The sequence below is a fragment of the Talpa occidentalis genome, unplaced genomic scaffold (assembly GCF_014898055.3).
Source record: "Talpa occidentalis isolate TD23 unplaced genomic scaffold, MPIMG_talOcc4v2.1 talOcc4.1425, whole genome shotgun sequence".
Classification (NCBI taxonomy): Eukaryota; Metazoa; Chordata; class Mammalia; order Eulipotyphla; family Talpidae; genus Talpa; species Talpa occidentalis.
This window is the reverse complement of record NW_023601462.1, coordinates 1-19635: the sequence shown is the minus strand read 5'-3', so window position 1 is coordinate 19635 and position 19635 is coordinate 1. Positions and strand designations below refer to the sequence as shown.

The 19635-nt window shown below is 48.1% G+C and overlaps 2 pseudogenes; one reads left to right on the top strand and one right to left on the bottom strand.

Annotated features, from left to right (window-relative positions):
• Positions 1–2722: 2722 nt before the first annotated feature.
• On the top strand, positions 2723–3722 carry LOC119245491 (leucine-rich repeat, immunoglobulin-like domain and transmembrane domain-containing protein 2; annotated as a pseudogene).
• A 1350-nt stretch (positions 3723–5072) lies between these two features.
• On the bottom strand, positions 5073–18785 carry LOC119245489 (cadherin-related family member 1-like; annotated as a pseudogene).
• Between the last annotated feature and the right edge of the window lie 850 nt (positions 18786–19635).

Sequence of the window (19635 nt, the reverse complement as noted above, 5' to 3'; positions counted from 1 at the left end):
TTTATTTTCAATAAATTCTAGAGGTTTGAATGATGTCCTGTACCACTGCTCCATTATTTTCAGAATGCCAGGCTGGAGGAACCTGAGAGACTTCTGGAGGGTGGCACAGTTATACCCAGTGCTATCTGATACACTGCCCACCCTGTCCCCATGGAGCAGCATGTGTAATTCTTTTTTTTTTTTTTTTTTAAATCTTCATTTATACATACAAGAGCTGGGGTGTAGACCGGAGGTGTGTGGGTGATTCACCAGAGACAGAGTGGGGAGCAGAACAGCTGGGTTGACTGAAATACACTGCTAAGGAGCAGTGGGTGAGACAGGAGAGGTCTATTGCACCATGTGGGTCAACTACCAGGCCAGGGATCGAACTCATGCTGCAGTAGCTGCAGATTGCTTCATAGTGCTGACGCTGAACCCCTTGCACCACCAAGGAGGCCCCAGCATGTTTAATTCCTATACTCTCATTCTGAGGGTATCTGAGAATCTTCTTGATCACTCAATTAGTCACTTCAAAGAGTTCCTGTTCAGTTTGCTTAGAGCTGGGAAACTTCTGAGATATCTTGGTGCCCGGGAGAAGTACATCCTTCCCAGAAAAAGGACCAAAGTTCTATCTTCTCTTTAGGACTGAGCTCTAGAGAGGGGAGCATCTGGAGTGTGTGGTGCCAAGGCCTCTGGGTAACTAAGGAAGAATGTTTGGGACTGCAAGTGAGCCAAGGAAACTACATTGTTAGTATCACCTAAAAAGATTCCCTGTTGTGTTGAAAATTTACTAGATAACAACCATATGGCACAGTGATTTCTAATGGTACTGTGCTCCCACTCACATTTACCAAAGACTTTATAGTCTATTTCCCATTTTTCTCTCACTTGATATTTCCAATACCCCACTGCAGAGGCTGGACTACTTGGTTTTACAGACAAGAAAACTGAAGCCCAAAGAACTTAATAGCTTCTAGAGGTTAGTGATAAATTCTCTTTGACAACTTTCTAGTCAGGCTGAGAGTCTTTATTCAGTGCTGGTATCTACAGTACCATCCAAAGGAGATTCACTACAGAAATGCATTCTTTGGCCACTGACACCCAGATCAGAATCATAAGGACACCAATATACATGAAGTTGGAATTTCCATTCTTGGATATATTCTGCCCATCACCTAGAGGATGCATCTGACTATAACTTGTAGGTTGTTGCCACTATAGGCATATTTTAAATGCTTCCTTATCGATCTCTACAGGATATGTAAGTATATGTATTAGGATGACTGATATTGCATAAATATTTTAGGATTTTATTGAACAAATATATTCTTTAAGAGCCCTTTTAGATGCAAAAACACCATATTGTATATTTAAATTCATAGGATTTCTGACTAGAGATTACCTATGCCTTATTTCCTAACCTTGCCTGACAAGGCTTATGTGGGTGCCTGTTTGGAATAAGATTTCCAGGATCCTGTCCTAGAGATTTGGAACTCTGAGTCCAGGATAGACCTGATATTATGTGTTTTTAATAAGTGCTACCCTATCCTTCAGCTAATTCTTACCATGAAGCAAGGTTGGGAAGTCCTAGATATTGACTGAATTTACACTTCTCACTTCTATGCTGATCAGCTCTTACTGACTTGAAGTTATAATATAGGGGCCCAAAGTCTGGATTTGACCTCCATGGGCCCCATAATTTGGATTGAAACCTGCCTCTCACTTCCTGAAGCTTTGGGCTCTGCTTTCATACCTCAGCTGGAATCACCTTTAATACCACCCTGCATGTTGGGACATGGCCAGGGATGGTTTCCCTAAAGGATTGAAGCTGGAAAAGCCTTTTTGAATTTCTGCATCTTTCCCCATGCTGTCTAACAAGCAAGTAGGAATAGTTGAGCAAAGTTAGGGGAATGAGATAGTCACCCAGGAATCTGTTATACCTGGAGACAAATCTCTGCATGATTAAAGAAAAAACTTATTGACTGAAACGTTGACATTTTCCTATCATTTTCATCTTACTGACTTGCAGTTAAATACCAGTGAGGGAAAAATATAGAATTATTGTAGCCTCTTTGAAAACAGTGAAATACATCCTGTGTCGCTCTATAATCATTGTCTTTGGCATTCTGTTAAGTCTATTCTATCAATAATAAAAACAGATAACACTTAGTAAGTACTTACTTATGGAATAACAGTTATCACGTTTTATTGATGAGGAAGTTGAAGCCAAGATATTTAAGAATTGTGTCCAGAACCATATACCTAGTAAGCGATAGGACCCAGGCATTTGGCTCCAGGCTCTGAGCCACTCCACATCTGGAGAGTAAGTGAGCACTTCCTGAGCCTCACAATATTGCACAGTCACACAGTTTTGAGAGCTCTCCCAAAATCCATGCTGTTAGGTTCAGCAAAGTATTTGGAAAGAGCTGCTAGTGAAGGCAATTTAGTGAGAGCAGCTGGTAAAGTTGAAAGAGTGTGGTTTTTATAGACAGAAGAACAGGGTTTTAGATCAGTTGCTGCCTCTGAAGAACTCTCACTATAAGAAAGTTGCTTAATTGCTCCAATCTCCTTCTTAAATATAAAATTGGGTACCTACCTTATAAGGTTGCTGGAAGACAAACACCTGGAACCAACTATCTGCTTAATAAATGGCCACATCACCTTTTAATAAAGAACAGACATTGCTGGACAAACTTCAACTCTGTCAGAGAAGTATCTGAGTTGTTTTGCTCTCTCCACCTAGTGTCGACCTTGTCTCCTGTGGGAGATGCTGCTTTGTCAGAGCTGGTCATACCTGCTCTCCACCTGGTAGGCAGAGGCAATTACACCTGTGGGGCTTCCAATTCATTGGCAGGAGCACCCTTGTCATCTCCCTCTATGTCCAGCCTGGATCCCATTCTCGTTCCTCCCCTCAAAGGCTAATGCCTTCCTTGACCTGCGAGTCATTAAGAAGAGAGTGTATGGGGGCCTGCTGGAGTGGTTTGCAGGAATCGACACCCCTAAGCAGAAGTGGTTCACCCTCTATATTGCATCGGATGGAGCCCTAAGGTAGGAGGTAGTTCACACTGGCCCTGGATCAATGCATATGCTGTGAATGACTTGCTCCCCAGCACAAAATATGAGGCATGGGCCCTCCCTGGTGGTGCAAGGGGTTAAGACACAACCTATGAAGCTGTTTGCAGCTACTGCAGCACAAGTTCGATCCCCAGCCAGGGAGCTACCCACATGGAGCAGCAGACCTCTCCTGACTCACCTGCTGCTCCCCTCAACAGAATATTTCAGTCAGGCTGCCTGTTCCGTTCCCCACTCTGTCTCTGGTGAATCTTCTTACCCCTCCATACCTCTGGCCTGTACCACAGTACTTGTATGCATAAATAATTAAATCTTTAAAAAAATGTGAGGCATTCCTCAGCCCAGGGGTCAGCCCCCACACCAGGGGAGGTGTGTGGTCTTTGTGATGGGTCAGGACCTCAGCAGGCCAGAGGGGCGGAAGCGCCTCCTGTATATCACAGTGGTCCTGTGTGCTGTGCTGCTCACAGCACTGGTGGGCGTCTACACCTGGGCGCCCTGCAGCTGCAGAGTGGGGCCTGTGCTGCTGTCTTCAGAGCAGGAAAGACCCCAGGTGTCTCTGTGCTGAGGAGCAGCATAGGGATGGCTCCTTCAGAGACCACACTGCTGTCTGTGAAGAAGGCCTGGGGCACAGAGACACTGATGGTGGCGAAGAGAGAGGAGGTAGTGACTGAAGAGCCCAGGCCAGGGTGTGCTGTGGTGTGGGCCTCTGGCCCCTAAGCGAACTTTCTATGGCAGCTTAACATAACTGGATCCATTTTTAAACAAATATTTGTTGAGTTTCTACTGTGTTCCAGGCACCCAACTTGATACAGTGAACAGGAGACAAGATTCTTATCTTCGTGGAACTGATGTCAATGATGCTTGACCTGTCCGATTGTTGTATTATATGTGCTGTATAAAAAATTAATCACTATTATTATTGATTAATCAATGTTAATGAACTGATTGAGAGTGGGGCAGACACCACTGCATCTGTGAGCCCTGCAGTCTGCATTTGAGCATCTACTTCTGAAGGAATTAGGGAACAATGAGACTGTCCCCAGGACAATCTGTGGAACTATGGAACAGCTGTCCAGCAGAGCCCAGGGATGCTTAGTTTCTTGCTCAAAGGCATCACTCGGAATTCAGAACCAGTATTCAGACCCAGGGTTGTTAGACCATATTATTCCCTATTACTAGAAAATCTAAGCTCAACCACAGGATCAAGCACACAGCATTCTTCAATCACATCTGTTGATTGTCTGTGGGTTGAAAACTCCAGCTTAGGTCCCAGGAGTAGGAAAGTCTGCCCAGTTTTTCACCATGTCACAATTCTTTGCCTTGAGGACTAACACCGTACCAGCTTGTGATCTAGGTTGGTCCCACTGTTACTGCATAGCCAGTTCCCGGGCCCAACATGTCCTGATGCAGTGGAACTTGTTCCAACTCCACTCCACAGGCTGGGGCTCTTTTCCTGAGGGGCCACATTTGCTGACCCTGTGGGTTTGGCAGTACCCTCCTCTTTCTCAGTATGGTTCATGCTGGCAACTGATAGCTCTGCCTTGACAATCAAAGTTCTGGATTTGTCAGGGGCCCAAGCTCTACCCGGGGCTGGGATGCAGGCCTGAGTTTTCAGAGAGAGGCTTTCCTGACCACCACCCCAGAGACAACAGTGCATCCCAGGCTTTCATGCCTATACCAGGCCTCCCAATTCCTGGGCTGGGTTGGGGGATAATTACTGATAGTTCTAGCTCCAGATCTCTTACTGTCCAGGCAATGCTGCATGGGCTTGTCCTGCTTAGGGGAAAAAGCTCAGTCCAGGCCTGGATCATGTTCAGGAAGGCAAGCCCTTACAAACATGCTGCTGTTAGTGGGGTTCACATATCAAGTTGCATAAAATTTTTGCAATCTTGCACCAAATCAGTTACAGGGGAGGAGGGTGAATTGACTCACTAAAGGAACCAGGAGGCAGGCTGAACTTGTCTGTAGGAGTCAGCTAACACTAAAGCAAGCAGGGAACAGGAGGTCAACTTGGCCTTCAGTTAACGGATTTTATTTATCATTTACAAAAGAGGTTGACTGCATGCAAATTGTAAGGATGCTATATTCCCTGTGGAGAGCAGACATGATCCAGCGCAGCTGCTTCTGAAACATGGGCTGCAGAGTACCTGGTAGTTCAGTCTGGGCTCCTAGCTTCTTAGAGCCCACCTCTTACTTAACACTCTCAGGGTTGGGGACTGCAGATACCCCCAGCAAGAAGCCTGTACCCTGGCTCAATATAGACTCAGAAATCAAGAAAATCACTTATGTTAAAAATCTGGTTAAATAAAACCTGACAAATTCTAGAAGGGTTATTAATGAGTGGAGCAAAATGCAAAGAATTGTTCTCTCTCTCTGTACACTCTGGATTTCCTTATAGCAAGTGTCTTTAAAGTCAGGGTGAACTTCTTTTCTTTAACCATAGAGGACGGCATGTCTTCTCTCCTGGGCAAGACTGTCACAAAGTGATCAAGTATGCCCAGAAAGAGGAAAATGAGGAGCTGGACCCTCTGACGATGTCCTTGGTACCACCCCACTATGTGGCCCTGGGTAACACTCCTCTCTTGGGAATTCACTTTCATCATCTTGGAAAAATGGAGACTTGAGCTGAATGTGCTGCCCAGTTCTGGATGTCTCTGGCAGTGGCTGGTCAGAGCCATGCAGAGAATATGTTCTGGGGAGAACAGAAGGGGAGGTACTTACGTCAAGGACAATGCCACCTCCCAGCTCTGGCTGCTGAGGCTCAGTGCCGGCTTCCAAACCCAACAAAGTATCTTCACAGATGCTTGGCAGAGTAGCTGAGAAGCTCCTAATACTTTCTGGAATTGCTGCACCCCAGAGAACTGGCCTGCAGAAAATACTTTCCACTTGTGCCACTCTGCATTTGGTTAAAGCCTTTGTTACTACTACTACTTATTTCATTCTCAGTCTTAACCTGTGCGTGAGGCAGCTGGGATTTATCTTCTTCATTTTACAGATGAGGAAGAGGATGAAGAGGGTGTTTAAGCAGCTTTCCTGAGGTCGTACCACTTTTGGGTACAGTTCCAGCATCAGCATTAACTTTTTAGTGCACCTTTGGCCTCTCCTGGTGCATTCATTCTCCTATGGACTGCAAGGTTCACTGACTCCCAATCTCAGCCTTAGCAAGGACTGAGCCTCCTTTTCCTGTTCCTGCTCTTACAAGTAGGTTTCAGGATTTAGGTTCTACTCAGCCTTGTGGTTAGGGCCCTGATTTTCGACTTAGGATGCTGAGGCCTCAAGAGGCTCCAGGGATTGTGAGGCCTGGAGTTGGAGAGAAGACATACAGCTCTGGCTCCTTGTTGGCTATCAGCCTCTGCAGAATGAGTAACATCACAACTGGATCAAGGATCTGGGTGACTGGGAAGTATTTGCCAATTGCATCCCTAACCAGAGAAGTCCCTTGTTTAGGTGCTGTTCAGAGCCTTAGATATGGGATTTATATCATTAAACAAAACAGGGGTGACCCTAAGGATTAGAAGATGGAGCATGGTCCAAGTAGCAGGAGAGTTGGGGTGGGAAAAGAGGGGCCATGGGCCATACTCTAGAAATAAGCCATATTTTCTGCATTCTTCTTCTCCTCAAACTTTTGTCTTAGCTCAAAGACCAGTGCTGACTGGACAGGGCTTCCCAAGGCCTCAGGTTTTGACTGGGCTTGCTGAGGGGTGATTGAGCCAGAGACTGTGGGCACAGTCCAGTGGGCCGGACCTATGTTGGGTACCATTCTGGGTGATGGAGGGAGAGGCGGGGCTGTGGGGGGTGGTGAGCTTCCCAAGCTGTTGTTGTTACAGTTCTCATTGGGAGGGTCATCTCTGAGCACAAACTTGGCAGCAGCCTTGGTCCTTCTGAACTTGAGCCACTCAATGCGGATGGCTCGAGGTGCAGGGCTGGGCCGCTTGCGGATCACGCGCCGTATGGGCAGGACCTTGTTTGACTTCTTATTGCGCCAGAAGGTGGCGGTGGAGATGAGGACGGTGATGGCCACGATGGTGGTCATGATGCCAGCCAGCACCCCCACAGCCTTCATGGGGTTGTCTTTGGTCTGCATCAGGAAGGCGGCCATGGGGTCTCGGGACAGCATCTGGAAGAAAGCCACCACTACAATCAGCTGCTCCTGCCTGGGCCCCGCAGGACAGAGCAGGGGGTGTAAACTCACTTAAGCCTAATAATTTTTAGATTTTTCTGGCGTCAGGAGTCCCTTGAGAATCTAATGAGGACCTTGAGCTCCATTCCAGAAGAAATGCACTTAAAGAGAATGTAATGCTTGCAGCTCTCCGAAAAAGTGCATGCAGAGATAGTGTGGTGCAAACAACCTTTTTGCATTACTGGACTCTGCTCTTGAGACAGTTAGAGATCACTTGAGTTTGGATGGGGGGAGGTATCTACCCTAATGTATTGAGAACCCCTTGAGTGATGACTTCTTGTCAGAAACTGAGCTGAGAACTACCAAGTAAAGGAGGTAACCTTATTCAAAATTTAACAGGTAAGGAACTGGAGAACTAGCCAACACAATAGGTAGTGAAACAAGGATCTCAGCATGACTACAAAGCCTGTGTGTTGGATGACACTGGCAGGCTCTGCTAGCTTGGAGGGCCCTTTAGAGGAAGGCTGGAGTGGATCTTTCTGCCTTTGCTTGTGTTATATTGACTCTTTGGAACTCTTCCTGACCTGGGCTTCATACCCACCTCTGTGTCTATGATGTCAATCTTGAGTAAGGCTGTGGTGCTGAAGGATGGAGAGCCGCGATCCTTGGCCTGCACCTCCAGGGACCACATGTGGCCCCCACTGGGCGTGATGTTGTGCAGGGCATCCAGGGAGCGGATGGAGTTCTTGAGCCGGATCTCCCCCGTGTGTGCATCGATGTCAAACACGTTGGCTGGCTCTGCGTGGGTGATGGAATAATCCACCAAGTTGTTGGGCTCCTCTGCATCCTGGTCTGTGGCCTGTGAAGAGGGAGGGGCACAGAGCTGGGTTTGGAGCATCATGTGGACTCTGGTTAAGCCGTATGTCATACGGGGCTGTCTGGGTTGATGAAATGGTCCTAATCATATTTTGAGTGAACTGGAGCTCGGAAAGGAATTGAATGAGCACCATTCTATGACCAGGGTCGACACTAGACCCTACATTGTGTTATAATATTCCAGTCTCAGACAAGCCTAAGAAGTAGGTATTATAAACACCACAGCTTGGATGCTAAGTGATTTGACTATGGATACATAGGAGGAAGAGGAGCTGGGATTCAAACTCAAGTCTGTTGAGGTTTCAGTGTTCACACTTCCTGCCTTGGGAAGGCTGGCTAGTACCGTGGGAGAGCATTGTTTTGAAAACCGGCACATTAGCTATTTGAACGAATGTAACTAAGCCAAACACTTAACCTGTCCAGTTCCCAATTTTTGTTTTGTAAAGTGGCAACAATATCTTCTTTCTCAGAAATTATTTCTTGGTTGAAGTGGAGAAAGGGACATTACACATCTTAAGTCTTTCGCCCATAGTGGAAATCCAACAAATCTTATTTTAAAATAAATCCTTACGCTACAGTGTCACTTGAATTATTGGAATAAGACTTTCAGGGGAACTCAGCTGGTTTTGAAACCCACCTCAATTTTCACTGGGGTCCCCAGCACCATCGTCTTCTCCTGGATGCTCTTGCCAAACTGGGGTAGTGGTCATTGACATCCAACAGAGTGACGTACACCTCGGCCAGGCTGTACCTGCCCTCCATATCCTCCGCCTTCACGTAGAAGTTGTACCTGGCTGTGTCTTCAGCATCCAGGCTGGCCCAGGGCTGAGTGTAGATGATCCCAGTGGATGGCTGAATTAGGAAGCTGCCGGGCACAAAGATTGCAGGATCGGTGTATGCAGGTACATACAAACACACACACACAGACACACACACACACACACACATGCTTGTGGTAATGAGCTGACTCAAGAAAGTGGCAGTAATGCATTATGTGGCATATCCCATGGGCTCCTCTCCCCAGCCTTGCAGGTCTGACGGAGGGACCAGGTCCACCTAACTCCTCACCCATCTATCAATATTGAACTTATCCCGAGTCACAGCCTTGCTCTTTCCCTACCAGTCTGCCCTATCCCTAGTCCAGCACTGCTTGCCCACTTCCTGGGGCCATCATGGGCCTTGACTTCAAACAATGATGGTGGCCCTTCTGCTCTCAGACTCCCAGCCCTGAGCCATGTGTCCCTACGCCTCTACTGCTTCCCTCTATTCCTTGCCCCATGCTTGTCTCTGTGACTCAGTTCTTCTGCTTTCCAAGTCTAGCACAGACCTTCTTCATCCTCATCCTCCAAATCCCTTGCCCAAGGCACTGACCAGGATTCTGTTCTACTCACAGGTCTGCCCCTGACCCGTAGATGGAGTATCTGACTTCGCCCCAAGGACCTGTGTCTGGATCCACAGCCTGGAAGAGAGAAAGCTCACAGTGGCACCTGCTTCTTTGACAGAACAGGGTATGTTGGCAGCTCATGCATCTGAGGATTGCTTTCGGCAGCAGAAAGAAGGGACTTAGGGCTTATCCAACTGGGGAGAAAATAGGAGGCCTGCTCCAAAATCCTAGCTTTCTACCCAGGAGGTATCAAGTGTAGAAGGAACCAAAAGAGCAATAGCAGGCCTCTACTCCTCCTCGGAAATGGGGAAGGAAAGGAGATGAGTCCCATGCCACGGGCTTGGGATTTGTACTTCTGTGTCGTATTGTTTTCCCCACTGAGTAGAAGAAGAAACTGATGTTCAGAGAGGGCAGGTCACTTGTCCAAGACACACTAACGAGTGTGGGCTTTGTGATTTGAACTAGAAGCCTGGTTGGTCTGACTTATTGGGCCTCATTCAGTGGGGGTCCCCATCCCATCCCAGTCCCCGGGCTAGTCCACAACCCACAGTGACGGCCACCACATTGGTGCCCCCTGGGGCATCCTCAGGGATCCTGGCAATGTAGTAGTGGGAGGTGAACTTGGGGACATTGTCATTGGTGTCCAGGAGCTGGATCACAACATCTGCTGTGGAGCTGAACTTCTCCGGGGTGTTCACTTCAATGGCCAGGAGCTGGGGGAGGAAAGAAAATGAGAACTTATCAAGGTGAGTCTTCCTGCAGAGTCCTCCTGCAGACTGGTGCAGCACCCACCTGCCTTGCCTCCTGGTCTTTCTCTCAGCTGCCAACCAGCTATGCCTGCCATCCCTGGCAAGAAGCCCTATGGCATACATTGTTGCCCCACTCATTGGTGGCCATGCCTGTTTTCTTACAGATCCCATTTGTATTTGGGCCAGTTTCTTTTGTTCTGCTGATCGTCATATTCTTTTTTACTTCCATTTTTTAAATAATATTTAATATAATCTAATTTTGTTAGAGCAAGTTGTTATCTCATATTCTTTTTTTTTTTAATTTCCCATTTTTTCAGATAAAAACTAATTGTGCCATCCTTACCACCTCCTCAAAGGATTTTCCAGGTAAGACTTATCTGAGGTGGCATTGGAGTTTTCATTAACTTAATGGGAATTTGCTTTTTTTTTTTTTAAACAACGTATGCTTCATTTTTACCTTTCTTGCCTTCTTTATATCCCTTTTTAAATTGTGTTTTTTATCATTTAGATACTACATATTTCTTGTTAGGTAATTCCTGGGAATTGTATTTGTTAGCTATTGTAAAAGAGAATCCTTTACTCCACTATATATTCTCATTGCTGTTTTTCCTATATAGGAAAATGATTGGATTTTAGGTATTTGACATTCATGCCAGCAATGTTGTTATGTTTCTAACAGTTTTCAATCATTTCTTTTTGGCTTCCTAAGAAAATAATCACAGACAATGACAAATATATTCCTTTTTAATGTTTGCACCACTTGCATCCTTTCTTTCTCAAGGAATCATGTCATCCCAGGAATAGTGTAAATAACACTGGTGATGGAAGGCACCTAGGCTTTGTTCTGACCTCACAGAATGCTTCTGGAATTTCTTTTTTTTTAACATTTATTTTCATTTATTTATACATACTGAAGTGTATGACAGAGGTGTGTGTGGGGGGTGGGGGGAATAAGAAGATTCACCAGAGAGAGAGTGGGGAAAAGAACAGGCATATCTGCTGAAATACATTGCTGAGGGGAGCAGTGGGCAAGATAGAAGAGGTCTCCTGGGCTATGTGGGTTAGCTCCCTGGCCTGGGGATGGAACTCATGCCACAGTGGCTGGCAATGGCTTGATAGGGCTGAGATTTAATCCCTGAACCACCAGGGAGGTCCCTGCTTCTGGAATTTCATGTTTAAGTAGGAGGCTGGCTAAGAAGTGTATATGTGTATAATTATAAATAATTAAAACAATTGAAAACAATCAAATTATTTTCCTTTTAATTGATAAATCAGTATGTTTGTGTATAACTTACATTATCCAGATATGCTTGTAATCTCAGTTACAGAGGGAGTATTTTTTTACCTTCTGCTAAAGTTATATCAGAACAGATTACAGATGTCAAATGCATATGAAAAACATCTCGCTTGATGAAATTTTTTTTTCTCAATCTATCAGTATTGAGAAACAGCACCATAGCACATTATATTGATACTTTCCCTTTGAACCCCTTTACAATCTAAGGGTTATAGTTATAGAAGTGGGGGGCTTGTGCAACCAGTGGGCTTTTGTCCTCACTTTTCTTCTCCCTCCTCACTTGCTCTCCAAATCAGCAGGAAGGCAGAAGAAATAAGATGAAAAAATAGGGTCAACAGGGGCAAAGGTGACAAAGGGACCCCTCAGGATGAACCCAGGGGCTGCTGTGACTTCCTGTGAGTGGGACCCCATTCACAGGAATGCACAGTATTCCCTACCTTGAAGGTTAACACTTTGAACTTTTCAAAGTCGATGGCAGCTGAGTTCTCCACAATGATTGTCACCTGGGCTTCATTCAGGACTGTCTGCGGGACCACTCGGAAGATGCCCCCAGGTCCCACCAGCCGCAAGTTGAATTTGGCATTGGCTCCCTGCGCAGTAGAGTTTGGAGGGAGGAAATAGGGAACAGAAATGAGAATGGAAACTCATTATATGTTCATGCTAGTGAGGAGCCCTTCACATCCCCTTAACCCTGGGAGGTGAGAAGATTAATCATGGGACAGAAAGACCTAGTAGGCTGTGAGGACTAAGCAAGGTCACCAGCGCATAAGGCCTAACCCTGTGCTGGGCAAGTTAAGTGACAAGCAGGGGTGGGGCATAGAGGTGTTTTCCTGTGACTGCCTTTCACTCTGCCATTGACTGTGAATGTCTTTAGGCCAAGCAGACAATCTCTCATTAGCTACTCTCTCAGCTCTCCCTCTTGGTTATGCCCTCGTTTCATTCATTTTGTGATTGAAAAGACCAAAGCCCTGTCACATAAGCATTGAAGGCTGGTGCAGGTTAAGCTTTGGGACCTTGTGAGATGGGTGAGGGGGGGAGGTGGGCACATACCTGGTCTGAGTCGTTGACAGTGATCTTGAGGCCCCGTAGGATCTCCCCTTGGGGCGGGTGCTCATACATGGACAACTCAAATCGGTTCTGGGGTCCACTCTCTCCATAAAATGTAGGTGGATGGTTATTGAGGTCCACGATCCTGATGGTGACGGGGACCATGGCTTGGGCAGCTGGACTCCCTGCAGAGCTGACCTCAGTCACCTGGGGTGGGGACAGGTGGCTATGGTGGTGTGGCAGGTGGACTCTGACACAACTCCTATGATCCCCACCTTCCCAGTATCATCCCCTGTATAATCCCGCTCCTCAGTGTGGCCTGGCCTAGCAATGTGCTTCTAACTGATGGACTATGACCATGGTGATGAGGTAACTACTTTGTGATTAGATTTTAGAAGAATGTGACTGCTATATTCTAGCAGACTCTTTCTTGCTGACTTTGATGAAGCCAGCAGTTATGCTGCAGGGGCCTGTGTTTCCAGGAACTAATGCCTGATGACCTCTTGCCAACAGTCCACAAGATCTCAATTCTGCCCATCATATGAGTTTGGAAGCTAATCCCTCCCCAGTGAATCTTCAGAGAGAAGTGGCTAACAAGGTGATGGCGGGGGTGTAACACACCTTAGAACTGAGGACCCGGCTGAGTCTGGATTTCTGGCCCACAGACACTGCGGGATAGACATGTATGTCGTTTTAAGCCACTAAGTTTGGGACAACATGTTCCAACAGCCATAAGAAAGGAGACATGCTATTACTGACCCGATTTTACACACAAGTGGGAAGCATCACCTGGGGTCACACAGCTGGAGTGACAGAGCAAGAACAGGAAGAGCTCAGGTGTGTCTGGTTTGTTAATCTGCCCCCTTGCAGCCAGACATGGGTTCATACCCCAGCTCTGCCACATTCTGTCCTTTAGCCAGGAGGAGACTGCAGGGAGGGGAGATGTGAACAGGCAACAACAGAATACTAGTATGTGTTCCAAAGCCAGGGCTGAGTCTACAGGCACCTCATGAACCAGGTGGTAAATATATGAGCCTCCTAAAAGGCCTGTGTCCCCTTCAGAAGCATGCCTCCACTTACCTAAAATGACCCCCTTGGGCTTCCCTGGGGGTGCAAGGGGTTAACACTGCACTGTGAAGCTGTTCATAGCCTCTGCAGCATGAGTTCGATCCCTGGCCAGGGAGGTGACTCACATGGTGCAGCAGACCTCTCCTGTCTCACCCGCTGCTCCCCTCAGCAGTGTATTTCACTCAGTCTACCTATTCTGCTCCCCACTCTGTCTCTGGTGAATCTTCTCACCCTCCCACCTTTGGCCTGTACCCCAATTCTTGTATACATAAATAAATCTTAAAAAAAAATAACAAAAACAGGCCTTCCTGGTGGCGCAGGCAATTGAGCACAGCGCTGTGAAGCTGTCCGCAGCCTCTGTAGCACAGGTTCTAGCCTGGCTAGCTGTGGAGATACCCACATGGCACGGCAGACCTCTCCTGTCTCACCCACTGCTCCCCTCAGCAGTGTATTTCAGTCAATCTGCCTGTTCTGTTCCCCACTCTATCTCTTGTGAATCCTCTCACCCTTCCGCACATCTGGCTTGTATCCCATTCTTGTAAAAATAAATCAATCTAAAAACAAACAAACAAACAGCAGACCTCTCCTAAAATGACCCTTCCTGGACCCCACTCTGTCACACCCTAGCTGCTGTCCTGACTGTCCTTTCTTTGACGCAGACACCACGTGTCTCCACTTCTACTTCCCACTCCACTCAAATACTAGCCACTTCTTTTTTTAGTAATTAAATTTTTTTCTTACATAGTTGTAGTCCCTGTAGTTCTCCTGCCACCATATCACCCAGGAACCATCACCGTATTCCCTTGTGTTCATCCCTCCATTGTTTTGACCCTCCTTGCTCCCCCTCCTTTGCTGTATGCTTCAGTTCCATGGTCTGCCTACTAGTTTTGACTTTTTTTTTCAGCTTTTGTTTGGTTTTCTATATTCCACATATAAGTGAGATGTTTATCTTTTTCCTTCTAGTTTCTAGCCACTGAATTCTATGTGCACCCCATACTACTGCTCCATCTCCTGAGCACTGTTTTCTTGGCTAATGTGACTCTGCAGGTTCCTGCTCTGATCTCTCCTGGGTTCCTCTCTCCTCCCTCTAGGCTGCAGGTGCTCCCACAGCAGTGTATTTGGCCAATGGCTCCCCTTCCCCATCACCACCCTCTGGGGAATCTCATCCCAACTCATCCTTTCACAGATCCCTCTATGTTGATATGCTCTCCCCTAACTTCCAAACCTGTGTACCCAAGTGTGTATGTGTCAACTTGAATGTCCCGGCAGGCCCCAAATTCAAACTGCTGTTTTGCTCATCTTGCCTCCTCTTCTGTGTGCCCAAGATCACGGCACCTCCCCAGTCCTCATCCATCTTTCTCCCCTACCACCACCCCTCACAGCCACATTCTGTAGAGTCTGCTTCTTCCTTTTTTGCAACTTCTTCATTTCTGCCAACACCTCTCCCTTCATCCCCACAGGCCCTTTCATCTATCACCTTGGCTGTTGGCTCTGCCTCTGCCTCTCATCCAGTTCCCTCCAAACCCAAGTTAAGACATGGTTCTCAACTGCCAGGCTGGGACTGGTGCAGTAACACTAGGGACTCTGCAAAACAATGCAAAGTCCTGGGTTTGCTCTGGACACACTAAATTCCCATTCCAGGCGTGGGCCAAAAATCTCTGCCAAGTTCTCTGAATTTGAGAACCTTCTTTGTCCAGCATGCAGCCACAGTGAGCTTTTTAACAGGACTCGAATCCTGCTTAATACCTTTCAGGGGCTCTTTATTGCTCTTGAGCAGGACCAGCTACAACATTTGCAAGCCTGGTGAAAAACAAATTATAAGGGGTCCTGTTCAAAATTGATTTAAGAATTTCAAAACAGCAATAGCAGAGCATTAAGCTCAGTATGGGACTTTGGGTAGCAGCTCCTATGGGCTGTACAGGCCGCATGCCTCGGAAGCCGACCCTGCACAGGGAAATCCCCAGACATCCTATTCAGACCTCCAGTGCTTCTCTGGCCCCAAGCATTTTTCCTTTTCTATACTGTCCATGGGCTCTTTGCTCCAGCCCCACTTGACTCCCAGTTCACATCTCCCATTGCCAGGGGCTTTGTGTACATCTGCTGCAGTCTCCACACTGGATACCTGATAAAGATGCTACTTGGAGCACCATCTGCTCCCTCTCTACTGTAAGCCCCAGGGAGTAGGGGAGGAGGCCAGGGGTGGAAGATGACTCTGCATCTTATCCCTTTGCAGCCCATAGCCCTCTTCAAGCTAGAGGCAAATTACCTGTACAAAGAGCTGATATACCTCTCTCCGGAGCTGGGCTGGGCTCTGCATGAGGGAGATGGCTCCAGATGTTTCATTAATTTCAAAGACTCCATCGCTCCCTGTCACAGAGAAGTACCTTGCAGTTCTGCACAGTGCCACAGGGGGCACAGGGGAGTCATGCCAGGCAGGGGGCCACATGCTCCTCAGGCATTACCTCATTGAAGTCTCCTCTACAGAAAGTAATATGTCACCTGTGTGTTGTCAATGAGGAAACTGAGTCTCAGAGGGGCTAAGTCATTTGTCTAAGGTTACACAGTAAGTGCAGAGGGAACATCAACTCACTTCTGTATGGCTTCCAAGTTCCCCACTAATTTGCCTCTATTATGCATGTGTGCATGTGTGTGTGTGTGTGTGTGTGTGCATGTGTGAAAGAAAGAAAATGGAAGCAAAGGGTACAGAGGGAGGGACAGAGAGAGAGGTGAGAAGAGAAGTGTGGGAGGAAAGAAAGGTGAGAGAGGGAGAGGAAAGAGTCTGGAGGAGGGACAGGAGAGAAGAGGCAACTGGGTGCTTGGTAATGGTGTTAAGGCGCGCAGTAGCAGAGCGCAGGGGAGGTGGTGAGGATCCACATTCCCCAGGAAGGGGCCTGTGTGTGATGGTGGGCATGTCTGTCCTCTCGTGAGCTGCTGGAGGGGGAGTGCGCACTGGGCGCGTCAAGGGGCTGCTTGCTGGAGGCGGTGGTGTCGGAGTGAGACTATGTATCATGTTTTTCTGGGATTAGGGATCAGGCATGATGGCCAAGGGGCCTGACCCTCTAGAGACCACCTATGAGTGCTGCAGAGCCCACCCTCAGTCTTGCTCCTCCTGCCCAGTGGCGGCCCACTTGTGAAAAGGGCAGTCTCAGAACCAGCATATGTGGGTTCAAGCCCAATGATGGGAACTTGGGATGCCCATTTAGCCTCTCTGAGCCTCAGTTTTCACTTCATTCAGTTACAGGGCTAGTGTTAGGGAGGTGCCATATTATGTCACCATTGAATTTAGTTCATTTAATTCAACTATAAGTTCTAGGCCAAAGAACTTAAGAGAATGAGAAAAGAAATAGCAACTGAGGAGTGTTAAGAAGTGTTACCACCCCCTCTTGTCAACAGCGCAGCCAGGGTGAAGAGAACATGGGTCTGTGCCATCCAAGTGCTCTCAGTCCCCCACCCAATACTTCTCTCTGTTGCTGGATAAGATGATACCTGCCAGTCTCTCCTCAGGCTGTACTTCTGGCCCTACATATGAGAGTACTGGGACCCGGGGAGGCTGGGGAACCTCGCTCTGACCCCCAGGGAATCAGAGCTCAAACTCAGTCATGAACCTGTCCCCAAAGCTGCTTCCTACTCACCGTTTACGAGGCTGTAGAGAACATGGTTGGGTTTGCCCCGATCTCCATCCACGGCGACCACAGTCAGTACCTCTGAGTCCTTGGGGGAAGAGGAGCAGTTGAATGAAACTGATGGGTGATGCTAAGGCTCTCCCCTCTGCAGACACTACCACGATCATGGACTTGGGGTACCACTGCCACCCAGGAAAAGAACCAGGACTCTGTGTGGTTGCACCCATCCTCTAGAGAAAGGCCTCAGCCTTTGGCCTCCCAGCACTGCAGGGACAGTCTGAGCCCCATTGTTCCATTCTCTCTCCCCACCACCATGCATGTGGGCTGCCCACGGATCTTGGGCCTCCTCAGGGGCCTCATCCTCGCAACACTGGTGCTGTCAGCTTTCCTGCACACTTGACTCAGCTCTTGCCTCTCTGTCCCTGCCCCTCAGCATCACACCACTGCTTCCCCCATCTTTAGCACAAAGGGAGAAGAGACAGACAAGTAGGAGCAGGGCAGAGCATGGAGAGGCTCACACCCAACATCTAGGGATTGGGTTTAATTGTATGGCCCTGGCATGTTCTTGGAAGTCGGGGATAATCAAATTAGGGAAGTGAAAATTGAGAGTGCAATTCAGCTCCACAGAGAATTCTTGAATCCTGGTCATGTGAGGTCTGGCTGGTGGCAGGGTATGGGGGCATATAAATACAAGGTACACCCCAAGGAGGGTGTGCTCACAGGGGTTGTGCATAGTGTGCTGAAGCAGCGAGAGGAGTTCCCATTTCAGAAGTGTCAGGGAAAGTGGTGTCTGGGCTGATCTGAGAAGGGAAGCGGAATCAGGCCCATGGGGACATTCCAAGCAGGGATTTAGTAGTGAGAGGGCCTGGGATGCATAGAGGACAGTGAGGGCTCGTGGGTGAAGGGAACCTTGGACCTTTGCCAAGCTGAGTTGAGACCTTCCCTGAGAGGGACAAAGACCAGACACCAGGGTGGAGACTGACTGGGAGAGGGAAACTGAGGCCAGCCTTCTAACTGGGCCCATGTGCCATGCCTGACAGGGTAGCGGTGGCTCAGCAGCAAACTGAACTACTGGTCCCTGATCGACAGGCTTGGGGCTGGGGAGGTGCAAGGGCACCTCATGCAGAGGTAGAGGAAAGGCCTCATATTTCCACCAGCCACCTGTTGTTCTCTCTGGGAAAAGGGAATGGCACAGTCTGGGCAGCCAGTGGGAGCTCCACACACATGAGCACCTGTTCCTGGCCCCTTAAACTTCCAGAGGAAAACGAGCCTGTGAGCAGGTGACTCAGGGCCCAGCCTGGTCAGCCCAGCAGGGGGATCCTGGGCAATGTCAAGGGCAGGGCAGGAGGCATCTGGAGGGGACATTGGGCTGAGGAGTGCAGCCACCCACCGGAAGGCTGTCCTCATATACATAGCCATAGTAAGGTGTGCCCACGAAGACAGGAGCCATGTCCTGCATGTCTTCCACGTTGACTGTGACTGTGGTGATGGCTGAGAACACCACATCAGCCCCTCGCAGCTTCCCTCCACCATCCTGGGGAAGAACGGGAGAGGGATGAGTGTTGGGGATCTGAAGTTGAGTAGACACCAGACTCTGATGGAATCTGGCTCCTGTTACTTAGTAGGCACAGCGCCAGCTGCCTTGAGTTCTGTTTGGTTCTAGATCACCTGCAGATAGTTCTCCCCTCAGAGGGTTTGGAAAAATTAAATGAGATGATGCATGAAGGTCTTCAGGCAGTGCCTGCTATGCAGGAGGCACTAAGAAGTGTTCCCTTGGAAACAGGGTTAGTTCTCTTTCCAGGGAAGTTGTGTGTGACCCTGGCAGAGGACAGGGGTCAGAGCTAATCTCCCTTTACGGCCAGGAACCAAACCTAAAACACCTCCTGAGGACCTACTAAGAGCATGACTGGGTGAATATAATATCAGTATGTGCCCCTGAGTCCAGCCCTGGAGTAACAGGGGATGGACTATCTTGGGTATCTTGTCCAGGCTGCAGTGGGAAGGCCTGTAGCCAACATGTGACCAGCAAGGACCGAATTTCTGGGAAAGAAAAGCACTGGCCTGGAGGGACAGTTGGGGGTTCCTGTCCTTGGGACAAGGAACAGCCATTTTGTCTGAGCCTCTGCTATGTTCCAGTTTCCACACCAGGCATTTTAAATAAGAGGAAGTTAGTTAGTCGCAGGTGTGTGCAGATGAGGAAGTGGAATCACAGAGGGGGTAACTGGTTTCACAGAGAGGATGAGGAGGACAGAGCACAACTGGCAGAGAGCTAGAGGTGCTGGAGGCCAGGTTGTATAGGATGTGAGGGGCAGCAGAGTCTCCAGGTCTTATTAAAGGGAACTTTCCCATTATATTTCCAGGAGGGAATATGCCCTCCCCAGCAACAGACACCAGCCTCCCTGGAGAATATATCTGGGCGG